Source organism: Perca flavescens, chromosome 18 (genome assembly GCF_004354835.1).
Source record: "Perca flavescens isolate YP-PL-M2 chromosome 18, PFLA_1.0, whole genome shotgun sequence".
Taxonomy (NCBI): domain Eukaryota; kingdom Metazoa; phylum Chordata; class Actinopteri; order Perciformes; family Percidae; genus Perca; species Perca flavescens.
Genome location: NC_041348.1, coordinates 20,498,882 through 20,517,256, shown reverse-complemented (window position 1 = coordinate 20,517,256; position 18,375 = coordinate 20,498,882).

The following is an 18,375-nucleotide window of genomic DNA, read 5'->3' as shown; positions in this document are numbered from 1 at the left end:
AAACATTTTCACTCATGAAGTGATTCCTGTTCATACACAAACACACACAACTGAATGCAAACGTTGCGTACACTTCACAGCATACTTACACCCACTCAGGTACATGTGCAGCCACGTCTCTAACCGCTTTCAGAAAACTAAGCTGTAAAGACTTAAATATGTCGACAGGTACGCAAAAACTCAACTTGCTCAACTGCTCAACTCCTCCGCTCCCTCCTCCCAGCTTATTGTGTTTACAGAGCATCCGTCACATCAATGTCACCTCACTCAGACTTAACTGCTGTGAATGGAAGCTGTTGAGAAACAGTGCCGTAATCAGTAGGTCAAAAGAATGACATTTTGCAGAAAGCGAGACCAAGACTGGCAGCCTTCTGTGATTTACACCTGGCTGCAGTTTAATGGGGTCTTTCCTTCTCTTCCTCTTGAGTCAGCTTCTGTAGTCTCCTTTCTTCACTTTTTTTCTCTTTTATCTGTCATCTCGATCTTAAGAAAAAAAAAAAAATACTATGTGCCCCCCTTCCTCCCTATTAAACAAGTCTCTATCCCTCTTTTGCTCTCCCAGTCTCATCTTCACTTTTTTCTCACACACACCCACATACCATCCTTGGTGTTGGCAAGCACCGGCCCATCCAGCCTGTTGCATTCTCTCCTCTCAGCGGTGTTGGGCGATCAATCACATGATTTGATGGGTCTTATTACAGGCCTGCCTTTCCGGGTCAGGACGCAGGAATCTTTATAGCGGCAGATACGGGCAGCTACATCCTTTAGAAGAGGAAGACAACATCACACAGGTGTGATTTATTATCATTCTTCTTCCTTTCGAGGGAAATGTTAAATACTTTTTTCCCCCCGTTTAGCTGTTAAAGACTTTCAATACTCATAGCCGGTTTTGAAGCCATGGTGCATTCGTTTGGAATGAAAACCAATACCTGAAACTTATTTTACTCATGAGGAAGGTAACTGAGGTCTAACCCACATCAACCCTGCAAACACAAAACAGAGAACAAATAAAACCTCAGCGCCAAGCTTTTGCTGCAACACGCAATCACATATTTGTACATTCACAAGTCATAAAAGACACAGAAAACAAAAGCTTTCATGCTTGCCAAGTCATTGACTTTGGATATTTTAGTGCCCTTTGCTCTGCAGGGCTTTTTGCTTCAACATATTTAAGGACTTTTAAACACACTCCCAAAGCAGATGCAAGGAATCTTAAGCATGCATAAGCTGACTTGTAAGATAAACTATTTCCTCTTAGCTTCCAGGTAACTAAATGTACCTGCACCCACTTAAAGCACAGTGCACAATTTGTCACGTGCATGTCAGTGTATGAGCTACATCCCCTTGCCCTATTCACAACAGCCTTAAGAAGTATTCTCATGTTGCAGCTATGTGGAGAGAGACATATCTCAGAGCAAGTGTGCGTGTTAACAGGAGAGAAAAGGAAGAGAGAGTCCTGCTCCGCCATAACAGTCACGTTGCCACCACAGTGCAGGTAAGGCACTGTTTGAGAATGCAGCCCACGATGCAGGCCCATTCAGCTCCTGCAGACTGTGGTGGCAGGGATGTGATTGATTTATCCTGCAGCGTGAACAGACCGTCTTTGATTTACATGGCAGCGTTATAGAACCGTGGCTGATGCCTGCGCCTGTGCCAGCAAACATCCGTCAGAGAGCCCTGTATACTGAGCCAGAACCCCGCTCCAGCCAACCTCAAGGGTTTTACCAGCGTTTTAACAACCTGGCCACCTCTCCTCTCAGCTATTATCACTGGATTCCTGTGGGCTAGTTTAAAGAACTGTTTTCTTCCAGTTAGTTTGCTTTTGTGTTGTGAACAATGAACAAGGTATTTGGGTCATTCAACATCTATACAGTTGTTGCAGTCAATATCCAGTAGCACATTTTCTAATGTAACACCAAGCTCTGCGTAAAGAAGGTTAATAACGTGGACACACATAACTCACTGGCTGTCGGACCGTAGCTCCCAGCTCTTCCGTGGTTAAAATCACACAGCACCTATTTTTGGCGCCCGCCTGAGTGACAGCATGACCCCTAAACCCTAACCTTTACACAGCGTGACCTCCACAGCACGATGATGGAGACAGGAAGGTATTAGGGGTGGGGAAGAGAGCGGAGGGGTGCAAGGGGTCAAGCCCAAAATGATGCATTCTGGCAGGACAGCGGAGAAGAAGGCTGCAGTCTTCCTCCTCAGACAATAAGGCCTCAGTTATTGGTCTATAATTTGGCCGATTGATTACCCCGATAATTGTTACCATGATGAGCTGGTGTGGATAGCTGGCTGTTAGTCAGCGTCTTTGCAACCGTATTTTCATGCCTGAATGACTCCATGTGATTCATCACAAGTATGTGTACAGTGCACGTGTGTTTGTGTTTCCTGTGAATGTTTATAAAGGTCTCTGTCACTCACACAACGCTTTGTAAGACTTTTAAGACCAGACATCCTGAAATAATTGGTAGTCTACAAAATGTCAGGAATGGTCAAAAATGTCAAGGTGACATCTTTAAATTGCATGTTTTGTCAGACCAAGAATCCAAAGCAGGAAAGTATTTGATTTACAATGATTTTAAAACAGACAAAACCTGCAAATCGTCACATTAGAAAAGCTGGAAACTGTGACTGAAACAGCACCATGTATTCATATATTCAGAAAATCAATAGATTACAATGATGTACTGTGATATCAAGCGGAAACTATTAGTCGATAAATCAATTAGTTGATCAAAAGAAAATCATTTATCAAGCAGAAATGCCAAATATCTGGTTTCAGCTTCTTAAATGTAAGGATTTGCTGCTTTTTATTGTTTTATAGCATTGTAAATCGAATATCTTTGGGTTTTGGAGTGTTGGTCGGACAAAACAAGAAAAATCTAAACGCCACCTTGGAGTCTGGGAAACTAACGGGCACTGTTCACAATTCTCTGATGTTTTATAGCTAAAATGATTAATTGCTAATGAAAATAAGTATTACTTGCAGCCCTACTGTGATCTATCATAAGCCAGAATTATGTATGAATAGTACACACTGTAAACTATATTTCCAGTCGTTCCTTATAAGAAGGCTTAAAAAAACTACCTAGTCTATGGGCATGATTCATAAATGTTAATTCCTATGAATGTGGCTCTTTGTCTATGAAATAACATTTTATTCACACATGTCATTTGTGGCTGTGCTCCTACATCCCATAAATGAAAGAAGTGCTTTCTAGCCCTGCAGGGTCCTGGAGAAAGAAGCTCATCTCAGGGTCAGAGCCTACTTGGGATCTTGTGCTTTAAGTACAGAACCAGAGGGCAGCCGAAGCACATACTGGGGTCACATCAGAGCATATCAGACGACACAGACGATATCAGCGCCGGTTAGCACGGAAAGGGTAAACCAATTATAAGTGTGTCTATGTGTGTGTGTGTGTGTGTGTGTGTTGATAGACTAGGTCAGTGAACATGTCAACATCAATAGTAGGGGGTTGTACATAGTTCACTGGTTCGCCCCAAGGGGTGTATGGGACTGCCTCAAGGAGAGTCTGGTTTTTGACTTTTACAAACAGGTTTTTAATCACTGTGATCTACAAGAGGTTTATTTTAACAAAACTCTCTCTGTAGTTTGGTTGGCACCATCCAAAACATATCTTGAAAGATGAGATATTTTGACAAAGCGTGAGATAGCAGTCTGCACGGTGTCAAATCACATCTCATCTGTGACTGTGGCCCTCTTTGTCTGCTGTTCGACCTGTCTGAGTTCCTGAAGGGGGCAGGAATGCCGTCTCATTTCCAGATTTCCTGCTGATAAATCCAGGTGAGTGACAGGGATGACACAGCCTTATCCCACGATTACGGGAAGCTCCTGGAATTCTGGCTCCATCAAAGCACCGTGAACTTCCCAGGCTGCAGTTTCACTGTTCGCTGATCCCTACATATAGCTCCCCGCATATGAAATTCCCAATCCCCATCCACAGCACGCTTATGAGTACACAAAGGAGAGGTCAGCACCACATTGGAGGGATATCAACTGTTCTTCCCAGTTTACAGACAAAAAACACTGGATTTGGGGCACCTGGGTAGCTCACCTGGTAGAGTGTGCGCCCATATACAGAGGCTTAGTCCTCGATGCAGCGGTTGCGGGTTCGATTCCGACCTGCAGCCCTTTGTTGCAAGTTGTTCCCCCTCTCTCTGCCCTTTCATGTCGAAAACTGTCCTAGCTAAAAAAAAAATGTCTAAAAATGCCAAAAAAGAATCTTTAAAAAAACAAAATAAAAAAAAACACTTGAGTTTAGAAAGCAGATCACTGGAAAATTATTGAAAGCTTGTTGCATTCCAAACATATGGTTAACAATAATAAAATGTTGATTAGGTTTTATAGTAACAGTATTGGAACACGCTCCCTTAATCAGACCTAGTCATTAAATTGTTGAAATTGGTCAGATGCACTGTAAAATTCACACTAATTATTATGTAAGAGCAACAACAACAAATACATGTAATGACCATAGCATGCCATACATTCATAACAGCTGAGTGCATTTTGGGGCTCTGTCTTGAAACTTGACTCCAGAGAACATAGTGTTCTAACACTTACAAGAACCATACATGTGAAAGAACGCAGTGTTCTCTAGAACCCTTCAACAGCACCAAGTGTTTTCTCCATACATTTTTTTCTCACTCAAAAAGTAATTCTAATTCTGGTTTTAAGACTGGTCAGATATCAGTCTAACAGAAACAAAAAAAAATCTACCCCAACTTCAGTTTGCCATCTTCCCATCAAACTTAACTTGCTACCAAACCAGAAGTAGTAGTAGTGCTGTAAGATGTTAGTGGAAATACGTATACGTAGCAGGTATTCAGACCAATAAATTAAAAACGCTCATTCTCACAAAGTTTAGTTTACTCCATTTTAAAACACATTTTCAGAATTTATTCATTGCATCTTGTCTTTTGTTTTAGGCCTTTAAGACAAAATAAGTCTCCTACAAAAATGTACCACAACATTTAAACCAGCAGTGATTTCCCGCCAACCGTTTTATATATTGTACCTTAACGCATTTGTTCTCCTGGAACAAAATGTCCCCAAGTGGATACCTTCAATTATATATCCTAATCCATCCTGCTTGTGCTCTCATTAGTAACCGTGGAAACAGATGTAATCTGGCGCTTGTTATTGTGTGATGGTCTTGTGTGTCCGTGGCTTTCACAAGAGATTAATGTGTGTGTGTGTGTGTGTGTGTGTGTGTGTGTGTGTGTGTGTGTCTACTTTGCATTTGTCCATATGTTTAAGGCTGGGGGCTCTAGCCACACACATCCACAAGGGAGGAAGTGCTAAATGCTCCACTTCCTGTGTGTCTGGTCCGTCTCCACAGCTGTGGCCAGACACAGAGCAGGCCGGCAGACAGCGCTGAGGTGCGTGGCTCTCCTGAAAGGCCATGAAATAATGCTTTATTCTCTCCTGTGCTTAACCCTACATATCTCTCTTCTCCCTCACTACCTCTCACACAAATACATTTCTCCCCTCCACCACCTCTCTACTAGTCTCTCCTCTTTAAGGTACTCCTGCCACCTATAGAAGAGGGCCCATATGGCTGCACACAGGTTGAGTGCCCCTCTGACCTCCAGGACTAATGAAAAAAACAAAACTCAAATTCTCCCCCATCCTCACTGCACCCCATTACTTATAGAAAAGGCCTCTCCTCCTGCCCCCTCGTCTTCCTTCTTCTCCTCTTCGTCTTTCCTACCCTCCCTCCTCTTTCAGTAGCCCTCCCGCTGCGATGCGGTTGGCTTCTTTGATCTGGCCCAGCGCTCTAATTAGAAGGAAGTGAAGTGTAGGCCAGTGAGGTCACCATTACCCTCGACCCCTCTCATCGACCACTCCAAATGTCGTTAGGGAGCGAGACGTTCTCACGCCGTTGACCCGCTGGCTGCGATGTCATGGGGATCTGGATCGCGTTAGGGACCCCTGTAAAAATCAGGCACAATTTACATCTAATTTGAGCCGCTGCAGAGGTCAGTGTGGGGCGTCTCGTTAGTGTCCAACTGGGGAGGGCAGGGGGGAACTATATTTCTGCCGGACCGAACTGGCAGAACCCTCGTTAAGGCTGCACGGCTGGTTTAGGGTTAAGAGTTCATCATAAACAGAACTACTGGGCCTGAGGTTGACGGTTTGTCATAAACGTAAGAGAATTGCGAATTAAAGATTTGCCATGAAAGCCAGGAGTGGTACCTCAACATAAGTGGAAGCACTGGGCCTGACATAGTTAAAGGATTTATCATAAAAGCAATAACATGGATTTAAAGTTTGAGATTTGTCATAAAAAGCACTGATTGGGCTTAGTTGGTGGATAAGAATGATGAAACAACATGTATAACTTCTGCTTTTTGATCATGGCGGTAAAGTAGCAGGGGATTAGTGTGTGTGTTCAGGGATAATGTGTCATTACTTGAGGGATGTGAGTCACCAGAACAGGCCGGCACACACAAACTGACAGACTTGAGGAAAATATGAACGCTAATCACACTTTGACTCTGCTTGTTAAGGGTATTTCCTCTTGCTCACTACAACTCCCAGAGCGATTGAATCTCCCAAAGCCCATCGAATCCCTGTTGTACCGTGGCATGAATAAAGGGATACTGGCAAGCGGAGCAACCTCATTGGCTGCATGCGTGCGCGCGCGCGCACACACACACACACACACACACACACACACACACACACACACACACACACACACACACACACACACACACACACACACACACACACACACACACACACACAGTTCAAATACTGTATGTATACCTGGCCAACGACCAAGCATGTGTGTGCATGATCACTCTTTGCTTACTGCAAGGGAACCAAGAGGGGGGAGGGTTTTAAGGTAACACATCAAAGCAAGAAGGATCTTTTACTTTGGATAGGGTATGAACACATCAAACAACCCTCACTCTTCATAGCCCCCCTCTCTGTCCCTCACTCCGAATTGTGTTGTAAAATTTAGGGGGTTGGGCGAAAAATCCATATATCTGACAGTTCAAAGACATTGTCAGTGTGGAGGGCAAGGATTTAATATGCAATGAAAATATACACCGTGGGTACATCTTCCCATGCACTCATTATATACTCAATCCTCAATTGGGGCAATATTTCCAAATTACTGGTGTGTTTTTGCATACTGTGCTTGCCCAAGGTGTTAAGCAATGTTCAGGTATATGCAGGTGTGTTCATCTGGTAAAAGGATGATTTATAGTGTCCTTTATAAGTGAAGAGGCACTTCATGTAATTATCATGTCAAAGGTTTCCTTGTATGAACTGAGAGAAGGGGGGTTGTATGCACAGATATATGTAGGTGTATTGCATGCACACGCTGTTCAGCGTCTGGCTGTCATCCAGAGAGTTGATTTAGGTGGATTATGTTAATCCATACCTGCTCTGTGTCTGTCTCTAAATGATCTCGGAGTCAACTTAGGTGTACACGAGGCCACCCTCAGCTGAGCGCGGAAGTCCCCTAAAAACGTAAATCCACCGGAGACTAATAGATCCATGAGGAGAGACAACACAATACATTTTGAAATATCAACATGTTTTAAGCAGTGAACATGCCTTTTCTGTGGTTTGTCTTTATGCTTAAAAGCAGAGGTGTCAAAAGTATTCACATTCATTACTCAAGTAAAAGTATCGATACTAGGGTTTGAAAAGACTTTTGTAGAAGTTGAAGTATCAACTCAAGCTTTTTACTTAAGTAAAAGTGTAAAAGTACTGGTTTCAAAACTACTTAAAGTATAAAAGTAAAAGTAATGTAAGGCAGAGATCTTCAACAAGGGGTCCTCAAAGTCATTGCAGGGGCCCTCCAAATTATTGTAAATTTTTGAGTCTTTTTATTATCTTTGAGTCTTTTAAAATTAAAATGCCTTAACATAATTCCAACATATTATTAGCAAACATAAATTCCCACTGATGATAAGCTTACTGGCCTATAGGTAAGGTAGTCCCTAAGATATCAGCCCACAGATACAGTTAATCCTAGATTTACTGTGCCACATACAGTATGTCACATACAGTATGTAACATTAAAATATGATTTATAAAATCATGCCAACAATTAATATTTTAATAGCTTATGAAAAAAGGGTATGTAAGAAGGCTTTAGGTTGCCCTAACAGTTATTGTAGGCCCAGTTTAATATGCAACTTAATTTCATACAATATGTAGTAGGGGCTCCCTGCTACATCTCACTTTAAGTAAAGGGATCCTTGGCTTAAAAAACGTTGAAGACCCCTGATGTAAGGGGGAAACAATGCCATGGACAACAGATTAACCCCAAAACGTTAGGACAAAATCATATGACTATAATAATGTTATATTAAAATCATACCTGCAAACTCAGAAGGGCTGAAAAAGGTGACACATCTCTTCTGTGTTTATCAGACAACGGCAGCTACAGTCTGGTGTTACAATCCTCTCCAGTGAAATACAGACACACTTTACACCGTTTAGCTGTCCGTTTTAACCGTGTTTACTCCAGCTGCTAGCTAACCGTAGGCTAACGTTAGCTGCTGCCAACTGTAGTGTTAACTAGCGTCCCGTGCGGCGATGTTTCAGTTCCCTCTAACGTCCGTTTTCGGAGCATCAGAGAGAAGCGCAGGCATTTAAGTGGCACCTAAATCCACGTTGCTATTCGGTCCGGTAGATAACGGTCGTTAAGGCACCGGGTCTGTGCAGGTTTGATGGATCGCGTACAAACCAATAGGGTGTCGGAATGACTATGTTTATACTTCTCATCCAACCACAATCAAATTCACTCTATCCGGATGGAGCGATTTGGATAGGGTTTTTGTGTGTGTTTTTTTTTGAACGATGACGAGCGGAATGAAAACAAGCCAAACTGAAATATGAGTAACGAGGCTATTTTTAAAATGTAAGGAGTAGAAAGTACAGATAATTCCGTGAAAATGTAAGGAGTAGAAGTAAAAAGTATGCTGTAAAATAATTACTCCAGTAAAGTATAGATACCCAAAATTTCTACTTAAGTAAGGTAACGAAGTATTTGTACTTCGTTACTTGACACCTCTGCTTAAAAGGAATAGTTTGACATTTTGGGGATACATTTATGCACTCTCTGGCAGAAAGTTAGATGAGAAGATTAATACCACTTTCATATCTGTCATATATATATATATATATATATATATATATATATATATATATATATAGTACAGGCCAAAAGTTTGGACACACCTTCTCATTCAATGCGTTTCCTTTATTTTCATGACTATTTACATTGTAGATTCTCACTGAAGGCATCAAAACTATGAATGAACACATATGGAATTATGTACTTAACAAAAAAGTGTGAAATAACTGAAAACATGTCTTATATTCTAGTTTCTTCAAAGTAGCCACCCTTTGCTCCGATTACTGCTTTGCACACTCTTTGCATTCTCTTGATGAGCTTCAAGAGGTAGTCACCTGAAATGATTTTGAAGGAGTTCCCAGAGATGCTTAGCACTTGTTGGCCCTTTTGCCTTAACTCTGCGGTCCAGCTCACCCCAAACCATCTCGATTGCGTTCAGGTCCGGTGACTGTGGAGGCCGGGTCATCTGGCGCAGCACTCCATCACTCTCCTTCTTGGTCAAATAGCCCTTACACAACCTGGAGGTGTGTTTGGGGTCATAGTCCTGTTGAAAAATAAATGATGGTCCAACTAAACGCAAACCGGATGGGATGGCATGTCGCTGCAGGATGCTGTGGTAGCCATGCTGGTTCGGTATGCCTTAAATTTTGAATAAATCCCCAACAGTGTCACCGGCAAAGCCCCCCCACACCATCAAACCTCCTCCTCCATGCTTCACGGTGGGAACCAGGCATGTAGAATCCAAGACACAGCGGTTGGAACCAAAGATCTCAAATTTGGACTCATCAGACCAAAGCACAGATTTCCACTGGTCTAATGTCCATTCCTTGTGTTTCTTGGCCCAAACAAATCTCTTCTGCTTGTTGCCTCTCCTTAGCAGTGGTTTCCTAGCAGCTACTTGACCATGAAGGCCTGATTTGCGCAGTCTCCTCTTAACAGTTGTTCTAGAGATGTGTCTGCTGCTAGAACTCTGTGTGGCATTCATCTGGTCTCTAATCTGAGCTGCTGTTAACTTGCGATTTCTGAGGCTGGTGACTCGGATGAACTTATCCTCAGCAGCAGAGGTGACTCTTGCTCTTCCTTTCCTGGGGCGGTCCTCATGTGAGCCAGTTTCGTTGTAGCACTTCATGGTTTTTGCGACTGCACTTGGTGACACATTCAAAGTTTTCGCAATTTTCCGGACTGACTGACCTTCATTTGTTAAATTAATGATGGCCAATCGTTTCTCTTTACTTAGCTGATTGGTTCTTGCCATAATATGAATTCTAACAGTTGTCCAATAGGGCTGTCGGCTGTCTATCAACCTGACTTCTGCACAACACAACTGATGGTCCCAACCCCATTAATAAGGGAAAACATTCCACTAATTAACCCTGACAAGGCACACCTGAAAACCATTTCAGGTGACTACCTCATGAAGCTCATTGAGAGAACACCAAGGGTTTGCAGCGCTATCAAAAAAGCAAACGGTGGCTATTTTGAGGAATCTAAAATATAAGACATGTTTTCAGTTATTTCACACTTTTTTGTTAAGTACATAATTCCATATGTGTTCATTCACAGTTTTGATGCCTTCAGTGAGAATCTACAGTGTAAATAGTCATGAAAATAAAGAAAATGCATTGATTGAGAAGGTGTGTCCAAACTTTTGGCCTGTACTGTATATGGCTACAGCCAGCAACCAGTTAGTTTAGCTTAGTACAAAGACCAAAACCAGGGAAAACCAGCTAACCTGGCTCCGTCCAAATGTAACAAAACACACATACCGCACCTCTAATGCTAACTAACTAACATGTTATATGTTTTTACAGGGCAAAAATGGCAAAAATGGCAATTCAGCTTTTAAGGGGGGTATGTACCAGACTATTTCTTGGCTTCTGGAGTCTCTTCAATTTTTGTGCGGATTAAACAGCAGAGATATTATGTGTTAACTAGCAAGCTTTAGGTGGATTTTGTTACCTTAGGACATAGCCAGGCTAGCAGTTTCCCCCTGTCTCCAGTCTTTATGCTAAGCTAAGCTAATTGTTTGCTGGTGGTACCCTTATTATAAACGGACAGATATGAGAGTGGTATTAATCTTCCCATCTAACTCTCTGCCGGAAAGCGAAAAAGGCACATTTACCAAAATGTCATAACTATTCTATTAAATAAACCTACAGACTCCCTTTACATGGAGAAAAAAATCCAATCAGTAATTTGGCAATTGTTTTTGGCACAGCTGGGTAAGTGTGTCTCACTGTTGGTTACAGAAGCAGGCTTGAAAATTGAATGTTGATTTTTCGTACGCCGAAGATTAAGAATCCGTGCGAGGAAAATCGATGTGTCACGCTCTCCCTTCCTTAAGACTACTGTTGGGACGCTGCATCCTCTCCAGGATACTAACTGCCCTTCCTTTGGGGGCACAGTCCGATACACACCCCGAACGGAAGCTTCAGTTAAACGGAGAACAAACATATTCATCAGGGATGATTTGTTGGCAGTTATTTTGGAACAACTGCACCTCCGTCTATTCACTACAATGGTGCCGAATGCAAAATCACTAGAGGTTCGGGAAGCGTAAGAGGCGGTGGTACCCTGATGGTAAGAAAGTTTGGGACTGGATCCTGTGATGGCTACTAAGTCACTCTTGAGCAAAGAAAGACAGTTCAACTTGGGTTTTTAAGTGATTTGGATGTGTTGCGTGAGACTTATGTGGGTGAAATCCCTCCACCAAATCCCCCGCCTTAACAGTTTTTTTTCTTGAACACGTCCTACCTCTGTTGCTCTTACTTTCTGCATGAACAGAATTATTATCCCCGCAAGTGCATATAAAAGAGCACAGTCCTCTGTAGCTAATGCCCGAGCTGCTGTTTGATCCTGATAAAAAACACCCGGGCTAGATAACAAACACACTCACACACCCACCCTCTCTACCAGCAGCAGGAAGTTATTCATTCATTCTCATAAACAGACCAATGCCACCACTACCTGCTTCTCCCTATCTATGGTATGTGGAGGAAAGTAAAGGAAGTGTTAAGTAAAAGAGTTGCTTTACAAAACGGTGTATTTAAATGATCAGATGCAAAAAAGGTTTAGATTTTTTAACAGCACTTACATTTTTCTTTATATATATATATATATATATATATATATATATATATATATATATATATATATATATATATATTGATGCTGCATAGCACTTCTTGTTCCTTTTTCTTTTATGTTCCTTTATTTGTTTTTGTTTTCTAAAGATTTTTTAATTCAGGTCAGGTTTAAAAGCTATGACTGTTCCTGTCACACCTGTTTAACATCTGCTATCGGTCAAATACAAAAATAGAAAAGTAAATAAAAGTGTAATTTTTAGCACATATTACATGTTTCAGCATAAGGAAAAATGCGTCATTTTTTTCATAAAAAGTGGCATCTTTGGGAAGATGCGACTGGTAAAGACAGAGCAGTTCAAATCATCGCTGTTGTTGACCTCTTCTCTTTGCCCCACATAAGACCCCTGGGCCCACCGGGCTCTGAACTTGTACCTGTCGCCTCAGGGCCCGAGCAGCCTATCAGAGCCCGCCCCTGAGGTGGGTCGTTGCTAAGGACGCCAGTCACCTGACAGAGGTGAAGCCAATCATGACGCGAGAGACCCTCATGCACTCACTCTCACACATACATCCTCTCACCTCTGATCTCGGCGTGTACACACCTGAACACCTGATACTGTTGAGTCAGGCCTTCACTCGCTTTTCATCTCTTCACCTGTTTTTCTTTTCCCATCTCTTATTCTTTTATTGCCTTAAGGGGCCGGGAAGAAAAATCACAGAGTGAGACTTTTGACAGCTCCTTTTGTGTTCTTACACTTTTATGAGACATAAACACAAGAAGAGGAGCCGAGTTTGAGCAGACTTTTGGAAACACAGCACTAAACTCTCTCTCTCACTCACACACACACACACACAGCTTCGATCAAAAACAAACGTCTACTGGTTCTGTTTTTAATAGATAAACACAAACACACCCATTTCAACATCCGTTCTTAAGTACACTAGTACATATTGTACAGAGAGAGAGAGAGAGAGAGAGAGAGAGAGAGAGAGAGAGGAGAGGGAGGGGTAAAGTCTCTCTCGCTGTAAGTATCTTGTGCTGCTAAATTTAAACCTGGGCTCTAAGTGGGTCTCAGCTTTTTATGTATATCACTGCTCTGTGTCGAGCGCAAAGTAGGCAACAAACACACACATCAACACGCAGACTCTCTCACACACAAACACACAGGAACATGGTCCATTTGTGTGTGAATGATTAGGAGAAGGAGCTACTTGCTGGCGATGGGAATGTGGGCAGTGGTTTCCTAAGTGGAGCTATCTGGGTCACAGGACCACAGGGCCAAGGCTGCCGGGTCTCTATCTGTGAGTGTGACACTCTCCTCTGCTTCACATGGAAAAGATGCCAACATGGCAAACTCGATTTGGCCTTTAAGTGTTGTGGCATGTTTTTACTAACTTTTACGTCTGTACGGCAATGTTTAAATTCTAAATCACAGCCTGCATGTTACTATGACAGAAATATTTATGGAAAAAATAAAATTCTGAAAACTCTTATTCTCTTATTTCGGATAAATAGCTTTTTTTTAATATTTTGAATTTTTTTTCTTCCAAAATCTCACAAGGCTGAAAGAAAATGAGGAATAAGAAAAAGTTGAAAGACGCTCCCCTGTTCTCCCAAAAGTCACACTACCCTCCCTTCAGTGAAAAGAGAAATGACATAACCCTCTCCCTTTTCTGACTCCCCTTCCCACCAAATCATGTTTAAACAGTCCCTAATAAATCAAACACCATCGAGGAACATTTATGCTTCTCCAGAACCCATTGAATGACAATGTTTTATACCATCCAAGGTTGTGTTCTACAATATCTGCGCACTGCAACTAGAGTATGGTTTATAGTTATGGTGAACATTAACTGCTGGCTTGTGACAGGACAAACTCCGGTCCTTCCAGCACGATGACCTCCACACCCTCACACTAACGTTTGAATTGGTTGTAATTTAGGACCTGCAGATGCAAGACTAAATGATTGTGTGATATGTGTGTACTGATTTCACCTAAAATGTGTTTACAGCTTGCAAATGTTTTTTTAGGCTTGTAATTTAGTATTGACAGATTAAAGTATGTATGTTATGGTGCTGCCTTTCCCATCAAAATCTACCTAATCTACCATAAGCACAACAAGATCACCTGGATAATTATATCAACAAAATACAGGATGTAATAAGATACATCATTTCCTTCATCTTTTGATAACCTTTTAGATGATCAACTAAACAGCTGCTAATATAAACTGATTGCATTCAACTGCGATCATGTGTCAGGCCAGACTGATCTCCTAAAGTGGCGTATGTATGAGACGCCAATTTTGTATGCCGTTTTTGCGTGTTATCAAGACACATAATCGCTTTTTTGGTTGGGGTGGCAGATGGGTAAAACACAGGACTTACACCCAGGAGAGCCGGGATCGCGTCCCACGTGTGGCGTTTTTCAACCGTTTTTTTTTTTTTTTTTACAGAAATCGAGACTCATCAGACCAGGTAACATTTTTCCAGTTTTTACTTTTTCAGACCATTCTTTGTAAACCCTAGAAATGGTTGTGTGTGAAAATCCCAGTAACTGAGCAGATTGTGAAATACTCAGACCAGGCCGTCTGGCACCAACAACCATGCCACGCTCAAAGTAGCTTAGATCACCTTTCTTTCCCATTCTGACATTCAAGTTTGGAGTTCAGGAGATTGTCTAGACCTGGACCACACCCCTAAATGTATTGAAGCAGCTGCCATTTGATTGGTTGATTAGATAATTGCATTAACGAGAAATTTAACAGGTGTTCCTAATAATACTTTAGGGGAGTGTAAATGTTGAACCTGAAGGAACAAAATACCAGTAATAAGTGTTTACTGTTAAATAAATCTCCAATAAATATTGGATCATTGTACTTGTTAAAAAAAAAAGATGCCGTTGGAGTTTGCTGTGCATCATCTCAAGTGCTGTGATTTCTTGTAGACAAGGGCCTGTGAGGCACTGCCAGCGATAAAAGTATGCGTCTGCCCTCGAGCAGAGCTCTGCATATTCACATGCATGTGGGGGTGAGTGACGGCTGTGTCGGGGCCGGGTGACAGGGACCCGTGTGAGTGGTGAATCATAGTGACAGTGCATTGGGGAGAAGAAGCGGATTCGCTCCTGTGGACGAGTGACCTCTGACCTTCGGTGTCAGAACTGAGGCATCCCAACAATAGCATGAAAACACTGAGATGCCGGCAAGTAGATTTAAAAAAAAAAAACGGCTTGGGGTCTTCTCTGGCTTCCCTGATCTAGCTGTGGAGCCATATCACTGTGTCCATCTCTGACACTAATGCTGTCCTAATGAGCCTGCTGATAATGCCGGCTTAACCACAGGGATGTGCCGGGAGGGGCAAGGTGTCAGGGGTTAATGGGGAGCAGGGAAGAAGGATTTGGGTAACATCGGAATGACAGAGTGCAAGTATCAGAAGAACACAACCACAGGTATGTACAGCAGGATGGTTTTGTGTGTGTGTTTGTGTGTTGTGTGTGTGTGTGTGTGTGTGTGTGTGTGTGTGTGTGTGTGTGTGTGTGTATGTTTCGATTGCATTTTATCAAATCCACTTATGTGATCTGAATCCTTATAAAATCCTTAGTGAATCTACTTTTTTACATTTATGAATAAAACTATAAAGAAAGCAACTCAGCAGTCATCACTGAAAATAAGATCAGCAGTATTAGATATAAAATAAATCATGTACGTTTTGTGAAAAAAAACATGCGTAGCCTCCTTAAGGTGAAATTATACCGATGTAAGAATGTATGGCGATCTCTGGGGTAAAAACTGATTTATAGTTCAGCATTAGATTTCACCCATTGATCGACCACTGCAGCGCTTACAGTATGTGTGACTTACTGTATGTGTCCTTCATTGGGAGGTGGTTTTGTGCTCTAATTACACACAAAAATTGTGTTTACTATGTGATATAGAGCAACAATTTGAAGGTTTGCCTCATCTCAGTACTGTATAGGAGACTACTGGCGTGCAATCAATAGCCACAGTAATCCTGTAATAGTCATTCATTCGGTAAGTTAAATGTGTTAAACAGCTGGCTGACAGCTTCTTTGTACTCAAAACAGGTGCTCTCAACCAACCCTTCTAACTCACGTACAGCCATTCTAAGCATAGCTCCACCAATTCCACATCAAAGTCTGTTTACATGTCTTAAGGAGTACTACTGTGTTGAATAAATCCTTTTGTGCTTCCAAAGGGAGCTGCGCAAAGTCTAATAAACCTCCGTAGCTCGCTCCTCATCTCTGCTTAAAGCTAGCGGCCCCAGGCTACATTCGCCGCTACAAGCATAACACACCTGAACTGTCGGCGGTCAAGTTGAATTGTGGGTAATGTAGGCCCCAGGTTTTGACATTGAAGAAGTATGCATGGAATCAGAAAAAGATTATCTCTGGTTCTGCTGCGTAATTTTTTTTAACTGTCCATTGAGAGTAAATTAATTAGACTAGGAGTGCAAGGATTGTTAAAAGCATCAATAAGAGATTTGTTACCAGGATGCATGGAATGGACTACTGAAAAACAAAGCTATACGTGTGCTTATACATCCCTCATATGCATTAAACATAAAGCCCATAAACACAACTTAGCATACCAAGGTTGAACTAAAGCAACCCGCCCTTTAAACCTTAACACTGCATAATGACATGCAGTGACATTGTGTAAAAGGGCCTTTTTCACCTGTCTATCTTGGCCTCTGTGTGCTTAAAGCAAACTCATTGCTCAGCCTGGTATCTGCTCTGTCCACAGAGTGCCTCTTTAAGCAGGGAGAGGCTCGCGAAGACAGACTCAGGGCTGGAGTATTGACTCACCGGCCGGCCCCTTATCACGGTGAGAATTTACACACATGACGAATGAGTCTATGGCGCGGCAGATAAGACTGCAGGTAAACGGAAGGGTCATGGCTACAGAGGGTGGGCTGCCTCGCAATAACTGCAATATAGAAAAGTGTGCATACATATCTGCTTTGTCTCATTTAGGTTTAGACAGAGGTCAGACAAGAGAGACTGACAGAGAAGGACGCAGAGGGGAAGCCTAAACTGGCTAATCTCCCTTTTAAGAGTCTGTTAACCACATACAAGCTGTCAGAAACGCGTCCAGACACTCTGTACGCCAACATGTGTGTGAGTGGAGAAAAGACACAGACACACACACACACACACACACACACACACACACACACACACACACACACACACACACACACACACACACACAGTTCAAGGGGCCACTGAGTGCAGGGCAGTGGGTGTTAGATTACAGGAGCGGGGCCATCCAAAGCGCCGCCTGCTCCTATCTTTATTTAACCGCTGATTAGACCGACTCTTTGAAGGCTCCTTTAATTGCCGCAGTGATGGGGCTCTTAAAACCAGGAGGCTTTTTTCACCTCTTTTATTGATTTCTCCTCTCATGACACCAATAAAAACGCCCACACTTCTGTTTCTCCTTTTTTTTCTCGTTTTTTTTTCCTTCTTCCCAGTTGCTCTCTCTCTCCCTCTGCTCTTGTTTTCTTGTTCACCCTCTCTTCACATTTCGTCACTTGTGATTTTTGAGTCTGGTTTGCTCGTCAATGCTGAATTCATGCTTAAAACAAAAACAGTGATACAGTGAAGCCTCGAGGCAAAAACTCATCTAGTTTCAATTTTTATGGATCGCCTTTCATAAACTGTGTTTGAGATGAGACATGTTCAAACAGAACTGAGAAGAAAGGGAGAGTAACGATAGATGGGGACAGACAGTGCTCTGTATCGACAGTGTAGGGTCTCAGTGCTGAGCAGGTATTCTGGGTGTTTGATTTAATTAGTGTCATCAGTGTGGATCATATGTTTCCCACACACCAGCCAGCGTTCACTGCGAGCAGCTCAGAGTCCTCGGTTTATTTGCAGCTGAATTGAATTTCTGTGTGAACATTTCCTGCCCTCTCTTTGCATATTCACACATTTTTATGAAATAGAGTGAAGTCATTCATTTTTAAAGCCATTTTAACATTTGGTACATTACGTAGCGTTTTACACAGTGACAAATACTCATAAAAAGAGAAAAAGAACTTCAAGTTGTTGAAGTTTATCACATCAAAGTATGACTGATTCACATGCTGCTTTATTAATCAAAAACACACACATACACAATCAGTTACGACTGCA